Here is a 13,990-nt window from a genome sequence, read left to right as displayed (position 1 = left end):
TTTTTTTTAATCTAAGCACCTTCCAAATAAACCAGTTGAGGTGAATCAGGGTCCTTTTGCTAAGCTTAAACCCTAAGGGCTTGCCGGAGGAGACATCCAAAGGAAAGTGAATGACAGGCGGCTTCTTGATCCTCTCCCTATCACTCCTGGAATTTAGGTGTGCTCCCCTCCAGGTAGCCTGTCCACACCCACCCTCCCACATCTCGCACTGGTGACTCTAAGGGGCTATTCGGCCGGCGTGTTGGGAGTGTTCACGCTGCGAGCCGTGGGGGCATTGAAAAGCTGGAAATTCTTTCACCCAGAATTCTAGTTGCTTTTCCTTGAACATCTTCCAACCGGGAGGTGGTTTCCATGGTTATTTCATTAATTTCCTCGGGAACTCCAGGAGATAGACATTATCTTACTCATTTCACAGATAAGGAAGCTGAGAAGTTTAAAAACTTGCCAAAGGCAAATCTAGGATTTGTACTCAGCTTTGTCTAACATTAAAACCTCCGATCATTTTGGTACACCACATTGCCTCTCCCTAGGATTTTAGAAGATTTTATTTACTTATTTTTGCGAGAGAGAGAGAGAGAGAGAGAGAGCAAGAGTTGGGGGGAGGTGCAGAGGGGCACAGGGAAAGGCTGACTCCCTGCTGAGTCCCATGTGGGGCTGGATCCCAGCACCCTGGGATCAGGACAGCAGCCAAAAGCAGGCACTTAAACTGAGCCACCCAGGTGTCCTCCTAGGATTTTTGAGTAGTATGTCTCTTTAAAACAAAAGCAAAAACTTTTTTTCTATATCAAGTAAGAAATATGAGCATGGGTTGAAAGTTTACTAATCTGTTCTGTCTGGCCCCTGGGCAGATAAATGGGTGACAGTGGGAACGTTTACAAAGGAAATAACTAATAAAAATAGATTAAAAATAATAATATGAAATAACATAAGAAGGCTTAAAAAAACAACAAATCAATGGGTGCCAGATCACATTCTATAAACAATTCAGGAATATACAGAGAAAAGAGGCTCTCAGAATTTGTAAAGCTAATTAGGGAAAATGGTGCCGAAGAGAAGGAAGTCTGGAGGTAGATTTTGAAACAGATGATGGATATGACTTGGCATAGCCTTTTATAAGGGGAGAATGGCTTGAACAAAGATGTGAAGTGGTTAGTATGGGGAAATTTGTGGGAGGCCACCTGGATTTAAAAACACCAATGTAAACAATATTTACCCAAGAGAAGAAAATGAGCGAGATAATAATCAGATTAAATTGATAGAATAAAATCCTTCACCTCCAGTGTCTCTTCCATAGAAATGCAAGAATATTAACTGAAAGTGGCTTGTTTAAACAATATGATCACAAATTTAAATCAGCCTTGTTGTTGGTAAAACTCATCCCCCAAAGTAAAAGCAATCTTCAAAAGATAAAAATAAATTACAAGACAGAGCACCAGGGTGGCTTAGTCGGTTAAGTGTCTGCCTTCTGTTTAGGTCATGATCTCACGGTCCTGGGGTCGAGCCCCACATGGGGCTCTCTGCTCAGCAGGGAGTCTGCTTCTCCCTCCTGCTGTGCTCTTGTGTTCTCTCTCTCTCAAATAAATAAATAAAATCTTTAAAAAAATAAATCACAAGAAACAGTTCTGAATTAATTATGTAAACACCTGCCACTTTTTTTTTTTTCTTTTTTAGTAAGATCTCCATTTAGATCTGTTTCTGAGGACAAATCCCAAATATGTTTGCAGAAAAGAGGTGCTGGATTCAACTTAGAGATTAATGTTATGGGAGGGGAAGAAAATGAAAGTTTTTCTGCATTAGCAGGATGTGACATTCTTGTTGAGCTCAGAGACATAGTTCTTTTTGCAAAATGGTGGGTCCACATTTGCATGGGTACAAACTGTGCCTCGATGAAAGAATTTGTGATGGACCAGGCGCCAATTACAGAGGAATCTCTTGGGAGAACACCTGCTCTGCTTCCTGAGGGATACCGAGTTTCTAGGCAGGATGCTGACCATACCAGGAAGCACCTGGAACCCAGTCCTCTGGCTGCCGTTGCCCAGCCAGAAAGAAACAACTCTGCTCAAGACAGTCATTTCAGCAGATGCTCAGGAAGGTTGCAGAACTTTTGATTGCTAGTCTTATTTTGTGACTGGCTTCCAATCTGTCTCTTTACCAATATGACAAAGTAGAGCAATTACTAAAATGTCAGTGCTCCCAGACATTTCCAAAGAGAGGAATACTGTCTTTTTCCTACTTGGTCTTTTGCCCACATTCCCTGATGCCATGGTCTGAATATTTGTGGACCCTCTCCACCCTCAAATTGATCTTTTGAAATCCTAATGCTCCATGTGATGGAATAAGTTGATGGGGACCTCTTGGAGGTGATTAGGTTAATCAACACCCTCATGAATGAGATTAATGTCCTCTTAAAAAAGGCCTGAGGGAGTTTCCTGGCCCCATCCACCATGTAAAGATATAGGGGGACGTCAATGGTCTGCAACCTGGAAGAGAGTTCTCACCAGAACTCAAACATGCTGGCAGTTCTGACCTTGGACTTCCAGCCTCCAGAACTGGAGGGGAAAAAAGTTTTCTGTTGTGTATAAGCCACCCAGTCTGTGATATTTAGTAGCAAATACAAAAGTCACCTGACCTTTGAGGAATACCTGCCCCTTTCATGCCCAACTCCTAGAATTCCTTGATGAAAATAATTGAAGAAAACAAAGGGAAGAAGGAGAGATCCAGGAGAAAGAAAGGATTTAGGTAGATAGGCTATATTGATTTATATGATGAAGCTGAGTGAGGAGAAAACATTTCCTAATCTGCAGAGTATTGGTAAAGGTATTTTGTGAGGTGGGGAAGGGTTTAGCAAAATGAGAAGATTCAGAGTATTGTGGGATATGAGAAGAACAGGAAAGGGATTGTGAGAAGTTTTGCTAAAAGTATGAGTTGGATACTCTGATATTTTCCAACAAGTAAAGTTTAGAATCCTCCCCCAATTTAAAAAAGAAATTATTCTCAGCTGTTCAGTTGTATTTATTTGAAAGTGATTTCTTTTAGAGACTGGACCACATGGAAGGTGGGTTTACAATGGCTCCACAGAGTCAACTTTCTGAGTGCCTAAAGTGCCTAGAACTATTCCAGGTATTGGCTCATTTTACCCTTAAGACCATCCTGTTAGGGAGATAATGCCATATCTATTTTTAAAAGCAGCCAAAAGCCTAAAGAGGCTTTGGGAGTTACTTAATTTTGTAAGTGTACGTGAAAAAAGTCACTTATTGAGCCCAGTTTTTTGACCCCACCACGGTTCCTTTTCCCTCCGTACCCCATCACGGTATTCTGTTTGTTCCTGACAAATAGAAAATGCTGATGGAGATGTAACATGACTTCTCTCGAGGAGGAAAAGCAGAGTATGCTGGTGTGAACACCCGCAAACGTTTCTAAACTTGCAGACACTGAAAGATGATGCTCTGAAACTTCACCTGCTATGGGAGTGTGTCCAGACCTAGCGTCATTTATTTGTAAACCAAAAGCAACTGGGCCTCCTTGGACAAGCCCTTGCCTCTGCTGTATCAATTTCTTCTACTTGGAAGAAACACAGACCTGAATGATTCCCTAAAAGCACAGACAAGTAATGGCAACTGTTACTAAAGTTTTTGTGAATCCGGAAAAGGGAATTACGTTGTGTATCACTCTTTTTTTTTTTTTAAGATTTTATTTATTCACTTTAGATGGAGAGAGAGTGAGAGAGAGAACATAAATTGGGGGACAGAGGGAGAGGGAGATGCAGGATCCCCACTGAGCACGGAGCCTGGCTTGGGGCTCAATCCCAGGACCCCAGGATCATGACTGAGCCACCAAGGTGCCCCACATTGTTTCTTCAGTGCCCTACATCCCATGGGAGCTGCCATTTCTTTTTCTCCCAAACATCGCCATTTTCCCATCCAACATATTCTTTTTTTTTCTACACCAGTGGGGAAAAAACCACCCCCAGAAGGTCTGTCTGTACATATTCTCATGCAAGGAAATTAGGTCTTTCTCTTTTGGCTTCTGTCATTAGCAACTCCAACAGTCACTCCATGGAAGCAAAATGAAGGGTCTTCATGGAGAGCTATCCTCTTTAAAAGACACAGAAAGGGAAAGATTTGAAAATAACAAATTATTATGTTCGTTTATCACACATTTATTGAAAGTCTAGTGTAGCGAGGTGCTGATACAAAGTTGTATGAGATGCCCTAGCCTCAAAGAACCTCTAGGTAGTGGGAAAGAAAAATAATTGATCTTAAATCACTATTCACTGTTTTAAGTGCTATGATGGAGTACTGTTGATGATTTAGGGCACATAATAAAAATCTCTAATGATATTGAAGCTGGGTCGGGGGGCTAAGAGGAGATGACTCTAGGACTTCGTACCCAATGATCAGATGAGAGGGGGTAAGTAATCTATGCAATAAAGATGCTGATATTAAAAGGAGAGAGAGCACTGCCAATGCAAAAGCAGTCCATGTGGGAAGACCTGCATTTCCACATTGTGCAAGTGAAAGGCATTTGTGGGGAAGTATAGACAGGAGTGAAGGGGTAAGCAATGTTGGGATTGAATAAAGTGCTGCTGTGCTAAGCCAAGGAGATTTGGAGTCCATACTGCAAGCAGTAGAGACCCACTGAAAAACTTCAGACACCCAAATGAGGTGATCAGTTTTGTATTTAGGAAGATCTCGTGATAACATTTGTTTGGAGGAGTATGGATGAGAATGTTGGTTGTCTCTATCAGTTCTATGCAGTCGAACTTGCAATGATGGTAAAAGCGTTCTTTATCTGTTCTGTCCAATACCATAAGAGCTAGCCATGTAGGCTGTTTGAGCCCTTGAAATGTAGCGAGTGCATTGAGGAACTACATTTTTACTCTCATTTCATGCTAATTTATTTAAATTTAAGTAAGTGGCTACCGTGTGGGACAGTGCCACTCTACAGCCTTCTCCTCAATTTCTTTCTTTTTAAGATTCTGTTACTTATTTTAGAAAGTTTTTTTTTATTGCAATAGAGTTGACACACAATGTTGCATTAGTTTCAGGTGTAAGACATGGTGATTCAGCAACTCTGTATGTTAGCTATGCCCTCCACAAGTCTAGCTGCTATGGTCTGATTATCCTTCTCCTCTTTAGCTGTGCTCACAGAAACCCCAATTTATAAGCTGGGCACATGGCTGCCCAGAGTAAAGCCTGAATTTTCTAGCTTGCCTCATAGCAAAGTGTGGGTCATATGATTAACCAGGCAATGGGAAGTGAGCTGAAAGTACAATTTTCTGGGTTACGCATTTAAAGGTACACTGTGCCACCCCTTTATCAAGTTCCCTGCCTCCACAGGGTGAAGTGTAGATATGAAAGATTTGGATTATGTGGCATACCAGAGCAGTAAGATAGGAGCCTGGGCCCCGATGGCACTGGTCCAGAGTTGCCATGCCAGTCAGAATTTTAAGTGCAAGAGGGATGAATTTCCATCTCATTTATACCACTCTAATTTTGCATTTCTGTCATATATAAGTTATCCTAGCAGACACGGAGTAAAGCTGGAAGTAGAGTGAGCAGTTAAAACAGGATGAGAATAATCCAGGCAAGAAGCATTGAAGGACAGAATGGAGGCCATACCAGTGGGGGTGGGGAGAAAGGAACACATCTGAGAAGGACGGAAGGGTTCTTTGTAGAAAACAGAACTCTGAAAACTCAGAGAGGAGTACAGTTTCATCCATGACTGCTTCTGTGAACATTACATTAGACTCACAATTCAGTTCTATTTAAAAATAGAAATCTAATGAGCAAAAGAGAAACAAAAATAGGACATATACTCTTCCCCAGGCCCAGCTGAGATCTGCTGCACTATAGATATAATTAAATCAATATAGCACCCTGACCTATTCAGAAGCTGAGGAATCTTTGTTTGGGACTAAACGAAGCAGGGCAAGCTGAGAGCTAACATATGGTACAAATTCTAGAATAATTTAAATCTGTGTATTTTGTGCCTGTAGACCGCCAACTCCATGTCAACAAAAGATGTTGATGACTAGCCTTAAGAGATACCTTCGTAAAAAAGTAAAATTCATTTTAAGCAGCAAAGGGGCACCTGGGTGGCTCAGTCAGTTAAGCGTCTGCCTTTGCTCAGGTCCTGATTTAGGGGTCCTGTGAATCAAGCCCCATATCTGACTCCCTGCTGCGTGGGGAGCCTGCTTCTCCCTCTACCCATGCCCCTGCTTGTGCTTACCTCTCTCTCTCTCTCTCTCAAATAAATAAAATCTTAAAAAAATTAAAAATTAAAAAACTACATCATGTTTATTGCCTGCCAACAATTGCCTAAGTTAAGCAAGTTTCCTATTCTTTCAAGTTTTCCTATTCCTTTCTCTACACCAAAACTTTGTGAGTCGTAAAATAAGAAATTCTGGTTGGCTACATTTTGATTATGGATGGTCTTACAGTATTTTGAATAAGTAAATGAATGGTTATTCTTTAAGCACACGTTCCTATGCCAAGCACTTTTGAAGGTGAGAATTCCTCCCAAACCCCTGCACCAAGAAACTTGAGCAACCTCTAAAGGCCCCTAGCAGCCTATGAGGCCTTATCCCCGGGGCTACCCAGTTCCCGGTTGAGCTCCTCTCTGGAAAAATTCAGGGCTGTCAAAATAATCAGCCCTTTGTTCTAGCCGACACTGACCACAGGCCCCTGACCTCTCTTAGAGCATTTACCCAAAAATAAAATAAAATTTACAATTGCAAATCCGTCCTCTGTCCCTTTGAGATGTATATGTATTTCCTACACTCAAGAGAGTCTCCCAGACCTGAAAGCCATTCCTTTGAAATGGAACCATCAGGAAGGATGGGGCCTCTGTCTCCCCGTCTCTGTGGGAGGATAGAATCCTCTTTCCAGTAATTGCCAGCTTGCAGACAACTCCTGGCTTAATTGCATTTACACTAACCAAAGCTTCATAATTTTTCACTGCCCCCCACCCCCGACTCTACTGGAAGGCTCATTGCTTCCCCATCCCCACCCCTCCCACATTCTGCCTTTAAACGCCCAGCCACCTCTGCAAAGATCGGAATGCAGCTCAGCTCTTTCCCCTTCTGTCAGTAGTTACTACATAAAATCTGTTTTCACCTCTTCAACTAATGTTGGGCTTTGTCCTTGACACAGGCAGGAGCCCGCTGCAGGTGTCTATCTAACATGGACTTCATCATCCTTATTCTGAAGATGAGGAAATTGACCCTCCTAGAGTTGAAATAATTCACCCAAGATTCACATTTGGTTGCTTATTAGTATCTGAGTCATAGAATTACATCATTATCGAGATGCAGGGTTCATCTTGTTCAGCCATCTCATTTTACAGAGGATTCTGAGGACCAGAGAATTTAAATGTTACCTGTTGAAAGAGCCAGAACTGAGTAGGGTTGTCAGATCGAGGAAATAAGAACACAAGGTGTTCAGTTAAATTTAGATTTCAGTTAATGGGGTGGTTGGGTGGCTCGGTGGGTTAAGGCCTCTGCCTTCGGCTCAGGTCATGATCCCAGGGTCCGGGATCGAACCCCACATGGGGGCTCTCTGCTCAGCAGGGAGCCTGCTTCTCTCTCTCTCTCTCTCTCTCTCTCTGGCTGCCTCTCTGCCTACTTGTGATCTCTGTTAAATAAATAAATAAAATCTTTAAAAAAAAAAAAGATTTCAGTTAACAACAAATGATTTTGTAGTATCAGTCTGTCCCATGCAATACGGGTTGTTTATTCGTTATTTATCTGAAATTCAAACTCAACTCAGCCTTCTGTATTCCAACTGTCAGTCCCATCTCAGGATTTCCACACACGCCTCCCCCAGGGTCCTTACTATTCCATAACTTCATAAAGCAAAAGCATCAGCTATCTCATAATTTCTTTGTAGGAAATGTTGGTCATGTCTCTGTGAGTTACAACATAGGAAGACCATGATTTAGTGAGTTCTGTGGTTTTGATGAGACACTAAGCCTTTCAGCAAGTTGGGAAAACCCCACAAAGTAATATTTATGAGGGAGACATGGTTCATTTACAAACAAATCCACCAAAAAACAACAACCAACACAAACAACACCCAAACTATATTTAAAACCCCTCTGGGTCTGATAAACTTAACGGTATTAGGGAGTGTCATAGTTGCCTGAACTTTCAAGCTTACATCCGTCCATCTGGCCCATCTCTTTGTTGCCACGCAAGTTTCTCCCCAAACAAATAGTTAAGCACCCCCTGAACAAGAATCACAATCCTTGTTGAGGGATAGGGAAGGGGGCCATCTAGGCCCAAGCTGGCAGGGCAGATAAGGTTTGGCAAAGCAGAGAAACATGGAAAGACTCAGAGCCAAGACTGTGGAGAGTCAGCCCAGGAGAGCGTCTCTGCTGCTGAGTAAACAGAGCCATGGAAAAATAGATCTGTCTTACTGGTAAAGAGACTGATGCTTCCAGAGCTGACTCATTAGTGATGTAAAAAAGAAGGCAGCTGGACCCCAAATGGAGTCATTTATGCAACCCCCAGCACAGCAAAACAAGACTTAATATCTAACTGAATTGCATTTTTAACCCTCTAGGAATGTAACCTTTACCCAGTCAACGTGGAGTTACCTGGTCAGCAGTAGTGAGATAACCTGCTGATAGATCCTTTCCATCCCCCGTGAGAAAGGGACACAGTGGCTGAAACAATTCATCCTTTGCTAATAATTGCCCTTTGGAGCCCCCTTTCCACGTTTAAAAGCCTTTCCTTTTCTCCAGCTTGGTGGAGTTCTTTTCTGTTTGCTAGATGGGATGCTAGCCGATTTGTGAATAATAAAGCCAAGTTGATCTTTAAGTTTCCTCAGTTGGATTTTGTTTTTTAACGGTAAGGTTAAAAAGAAAAAAAATGTATTTTTGTAGCAATACCTGTGACTTTGTAAACAGAGACACGAGTGAAGGAAACACCATGGTGATAACAGTACCTTTTTCTTTACTGACTGAGGCAGCACCACTGATAAAAGCCAGGGTTTACACACAAGCCCTAAGGAATGCGAGGCTTAAAAAAAATGCCCTCTGTTTGCACAGCCTTTTCACCTTCTCTATCTTAGGTAAACCACAACCACACTCTTGGCTTGAAGTAGGAGGCAGGACAAATGTTTTGTTATTGGCAGCCCCTCCCCACACACTTTTTTTTTTTTTTTTAATTAAAGGAAGCTGTTGAGATTCAAACACATCAAGGACCAGTTCAAGGTCACACCATTAACCAGGTGGCAGGGTTAAAACATTATTCACTGTTAACTGAAATTCCGGTTTAACTGGGTGTCCTGTGTCTTTATTGACCAAATCTGACTCTGAGTCAGGAATTCTTTCCTGAACAAGAGGGTCTGCAGGGTGGCAGCTGAGCTAGGTGGAGGACCAGTCCACGAGTTTGACCTCTGAGTCCGCAGGCTGAACTTTCAAAAGGGTGGCGCAGACTTTGAACACGTGCATGGGGATCTGCTCATGGCACAGAGGCCCCACCTGATTCAGCGCGTGCAAAGGTCAATTTAACATCGTGAAATCCTAAGGCAGGAAACACAGTATTGCCATGCCCCTGGGAATTTTATATAGCTGCTGGGAAATTAGGTCTTTCTGAGGCTTCGCGATCTTTCATTTATGTAGCTCTCTCTGCTGGTCCCCCTGCCCTTATTGTGTTTTCCTCGGAAGGCTGACTTGCTGAGCTTCCTCCATATCTTGCCTGTGACCTTCAAAGGGATGCCCCAACTCTGGGTCCTCAGGACATTTCATCCTGCCCTGCCCTGGAGACACAAACATTTCAGCCCAGACATCAGGGGCACAGATGGTAGAGACAGATTACTGGAGTTTGACTCCCGATTTACCGGCTAACTTCTCTGTTAGAAGATGAGGTTCCAGTTCCCTCATCTCGAAAACAGAGGTCTTGACCTTATAGGATATTGTAAGAAATAAGTAAGATAATGTCCTTAGACATCCAGCGTAGTGATGGACACATAGTACACACTCAATAAATACAGCTATGTTGTTGTTATTATTATAGCAACTCTGGTGTTTAAAGCTCCCGGCGAGTATTTCCGAGTCCCAATTTGAAATTCTCTCTGGAAAGAGCCATTGGCTGAGCTCAGTTTGCCTCCTGAGACCGCAGGTAAATAGGCTTTCTATGAATTGACGGCCTTGATCCAATCAGCTCAGGCTGGAGGATGGACTGTGGTAGAACAAACACAGTTGCCTCATGAGCCGTTTCATCAGAGGCTGGGAGGTGTGGGGGCCGTGCTTTTGGAAGGGAGATGGGTGTGATCAGCACCTGAAAAAACCCTTAATATTAAGTATATGAAAAATTTGCTCTCAGGGACGCCTGGGTGGCTCAGTTGGTTAAGCAGCTGCCTTCGGCTCAGGTCATGATCCCAGCATCCTGGGATTGAGTCGCATATTGGGCTCCTTGCTCGGCAGGGAGCCTGCTTCTCCCTCTGCCTCTGCCTGCCACTATTTCTGCCTGTGCCTGCTCTCTCGCTCTCTCTCTCTCTGACAAATAAATAAATGAAATCTAAAAAAAAAAAAAATTTGCTCTCAGACATCAAATATCCAGTTTTAGTAAGTGCTCACAGCCCCTGGGTTATAACTATCTCCTTGTACTTGCCCCACTTGGGCGCCTTAGGAATTCTTCCCATCCTCCATTCCACTTATGCGCTTTCCTAGTGCAAAGGTGGTAATGGTGGGGTGGGGTCAGAGAGTGGGATAGAAAAATGAATAAGGAGCAATTTCTGTCTTTTCAGACACTTAAAACCAGGTGGACTTCACCACATAATTCTAAACCAATATGGTAATGGAGCCATAAAGCATTAAGACACCACAGAGAGGGATAGATACACTCTGTCTGCTGAGGTTTGAAAGCAAGGGTTTTTTTTTTAATTAAATTTTTTAATTTTTAATTTTTATTTATTTATTTTTTTAGAAGATTTTATCCATTCACTTGACAGGCAGAGATCATAAGGAGGCAGAGAGGCAGGCGGGGGTGGGGAGCAGGATCCACACTGAACAGAGAGCCTGATGTGGGGCTCGATCCCAGGACCCTGGGACCATGACCTGAGCTGAAGGCAGAGGCTTAAGCCCCTGAGTCACCCAGGTACCCTGTAATTTTTTAATTTTTTTATAAACATATAATGTATTATTATTAGCCCCAGGGGTACAGGTCTGTGAATCGCCAGGCTTACATACTTCACAGCACTCACCATAGCACATACCCTCCCCAATGTCCATAACCCAACCCTCCTCTCCCTACATCCTCCCCCACCCCCCCACCCCCCCCGTCATCCTCAGTTTGTTTTGTGACGGTAAGAGTCACTTATGGTTTGTCTCCCTCCCAATCCCATCTTGTTTCATTTATTCTTTTCCTACCCTCCTAACCCCCACCCTGCATCTCCACTTCCTCATATCAGGGAGATCATATGATAGTTGTCTTTCTCTGCTTGACTTATTTCGCTAAGCATGATACGCTCTAGTTCCATCCATGTTGTCGCAAATGGCAAGATTTCATTTCTTTTGATGGCTGCATAGTATTCCATTGTGTATATATACCACATCTTCTTGATCCATTCATCTGTTGATGGACATCTAGGTTCTTTCCATAGTTTGGCTGTTGTGGACATTGCTGAAAGCAAGTTTTATGTAGCCCGGATGATGAAGGATGGGGAGACACTGAACAGCAAAGGTGTATAAAAAGTTTATGACATATAGGTTGAATAAATTTTTTTTAAGCTTTTATTCATTTATTTGACACAGAGAGAGAGAGAGAGAGCGCACACAAGCTGCGGGACCTGCAAGCAGAGGGAGAGGGGAAAGCAGGCTCCCCTCTGATTCGGGACCCTGGGACCATGACCTGAGCGGAATGCAGATGCTTAACCGACTGAGCCACCCAGGCGCCCCTGGGGTTGAGTAAATATTATGAATACATTTTCAGAAACTGGAAGATAATGGAGCCCATTGGGACCACAGTTAGTGGTCTGGTTTGGTTCGAGTGTAAGTTGTTGACTTAAGGAGAAGAATGTGTTGTATGTGTAGAAATGGCATCAAATCACGAAGGACTTTGAGGCCAAGTCTAGAAGTTGGTTCTTCACTTTATGAACAGGTAGAACCTCTAAAAGAGAAGTAATTAAATACCTGCTGTCCATTTTTGGTTTTGTTTTATGTTCTTTTGTTGGCCACATGTGTTGTTAAAGTGTGCCCATGTAAGCGGATCTTTCTTCTACCTCCTAGAACATGGGAATTCTGTAATAGCTAACGTAGCCTGAGTACTCACCTTTGTACTTGGCAGGTAATCTAAGTAACTGACTTGTGTTATGTCTTTATGATAACCCTCTGAGGTAGACATCGTTGTCCTCATTTCATTTATGATGAGGCTGGCACTGAGCAGAAAGCAATTTATCTAAGGTTGCCACCTAGAACACCATAAAACTGATCCCTGACAAACACCCCCCACCCCCCCATCAGGGGCATACTACTCTGTCACATTGCCTCCTGTTAGCAACAATTCTGGGCTTTAAGGAAAATACTGTATTGCAAGCTATGTACGGGGTGACACTTTTGATAATCATGAAGATATGAGTCGGGGGAAACTTAGGTATTTATATGAGAACTTTTTCTGCAGCCGAGAGATCAAAAATGCAACCTTTACCTAGACTAGGGATGGGCGGGGGGGGGGGGGGGGGGGCGTTGCTGAGGGCAGAGATTCCTTCCTTGAAGACCAGAAAGCAATTCCCCCAAAGGACTTTAGGCCCTGAATAAATTATGCAGTGACTCATTCTCCCTCTCATATGGAACTTTTACTTTGGAAACCAAAAGAACAAATGGAAGCATGGGTGTTTTCTTAGCATCACTGAGTTTTTGGAGTTGGAAGGACTTTAAATTGTGGCTCCGTTCAACATCCCCTCCCTGAATTCAGTTCTAGGCTCCGCCGGCCACTTCACCATCTGTCGCAAGCAGTTTGCAGCCCCCCTTTTTTCCCCACTATCCGACACTTGAGGGATTAATGCTCACGTGCGAGATATATTACCTCTGCCGATGAGGTAAGAATCTTTGTAGGTTGTGTACAATTCCTGGCACGGCAGCTGTGTGCCACACCTTTTTCTCCCATTCCGAGGGAATCAATAATGCAAATAATTAAGACAGGTGTTACTACCGAGACAGACTTGATTGTATTTTAGAGTGTAATTTTCAAGTCATTCGTTGGACAAGGTTGGCCGTGTAACAGCTAATACCAAAATTACTACTAACACCCAGCTCAGCTATTCTTAATCCATAGGTTTTGTGGACAAAAGTGCTGATTTTGCCAGTGGTTGAAATCATCCACTGACTAGGAGTTCACCATTCCTGATGGGAGCCAGGGACAACTTTGGACAGTTTTATTGTCAGCAAATTCTTCCTTTCAATCGGCTGAAAAAATGTCTCTAACTGCAACTGGCCCATTATGGTGCTAAGAGGTCTGTCGGTCCCCCACTCTGCCTTCTCTCCCCATGTTCTTAGAAACGAATCTGAGATATCGTAGTATTGAATCCCTTCACACCATTCCCCACACTCAGCATGTGACCTTCCCTGGGACATGTTCAGTGCTCAGAAGTTGTTTGCTGGGTGATTATCTCTCCCTCTATAGAACAGTTGACATGAATGCCTCAATTTTTAGACTCTACCTTATAAAATCTTGTGTTTTCCTTCTTGCCCCAATCTAAGAGAAAGGGGCTTGTTCACTCCATAAGGCTTATCCATCCCTTTGTAGCTAATTTGGGGAGTTGTTTGCTTTACCCGTAATAGTGTCATTTCTCTTGGGTAGAGATATTTTATTTCCTCAAGGGATAACTTCACTCCGAGCAAATGTGCCATTTTAGAAATCTGAACAGTGCATTTTATGTTCGTCAAAGAAACTGCCGAGCGGTTCATTCACCTGCTAAGCACTGTTCTTAATTGTAACTGCATATCAAAATGACCTGGGGAGCTATTAAAAATCCTGATGCTGGGC

This window comes from Mustela erminea, chromosome 18, assembly GCF_009829155.1.
Source record: "Mustela erminea isolate mMusErm1 chromosome 18, mMusErm1.Pri, whole genome shotgun sequence".
Lineage (NCBI taxonomy): Eukaryota > Metazoa > Chordata > Mammalia > Carnivora > Mustelidae > Mustela > Mustela erminea.
The sequence above is the reverse complement of the archived record's forward strand: the minus strand, read 5'-3'. Positions refer to the sequence as shown.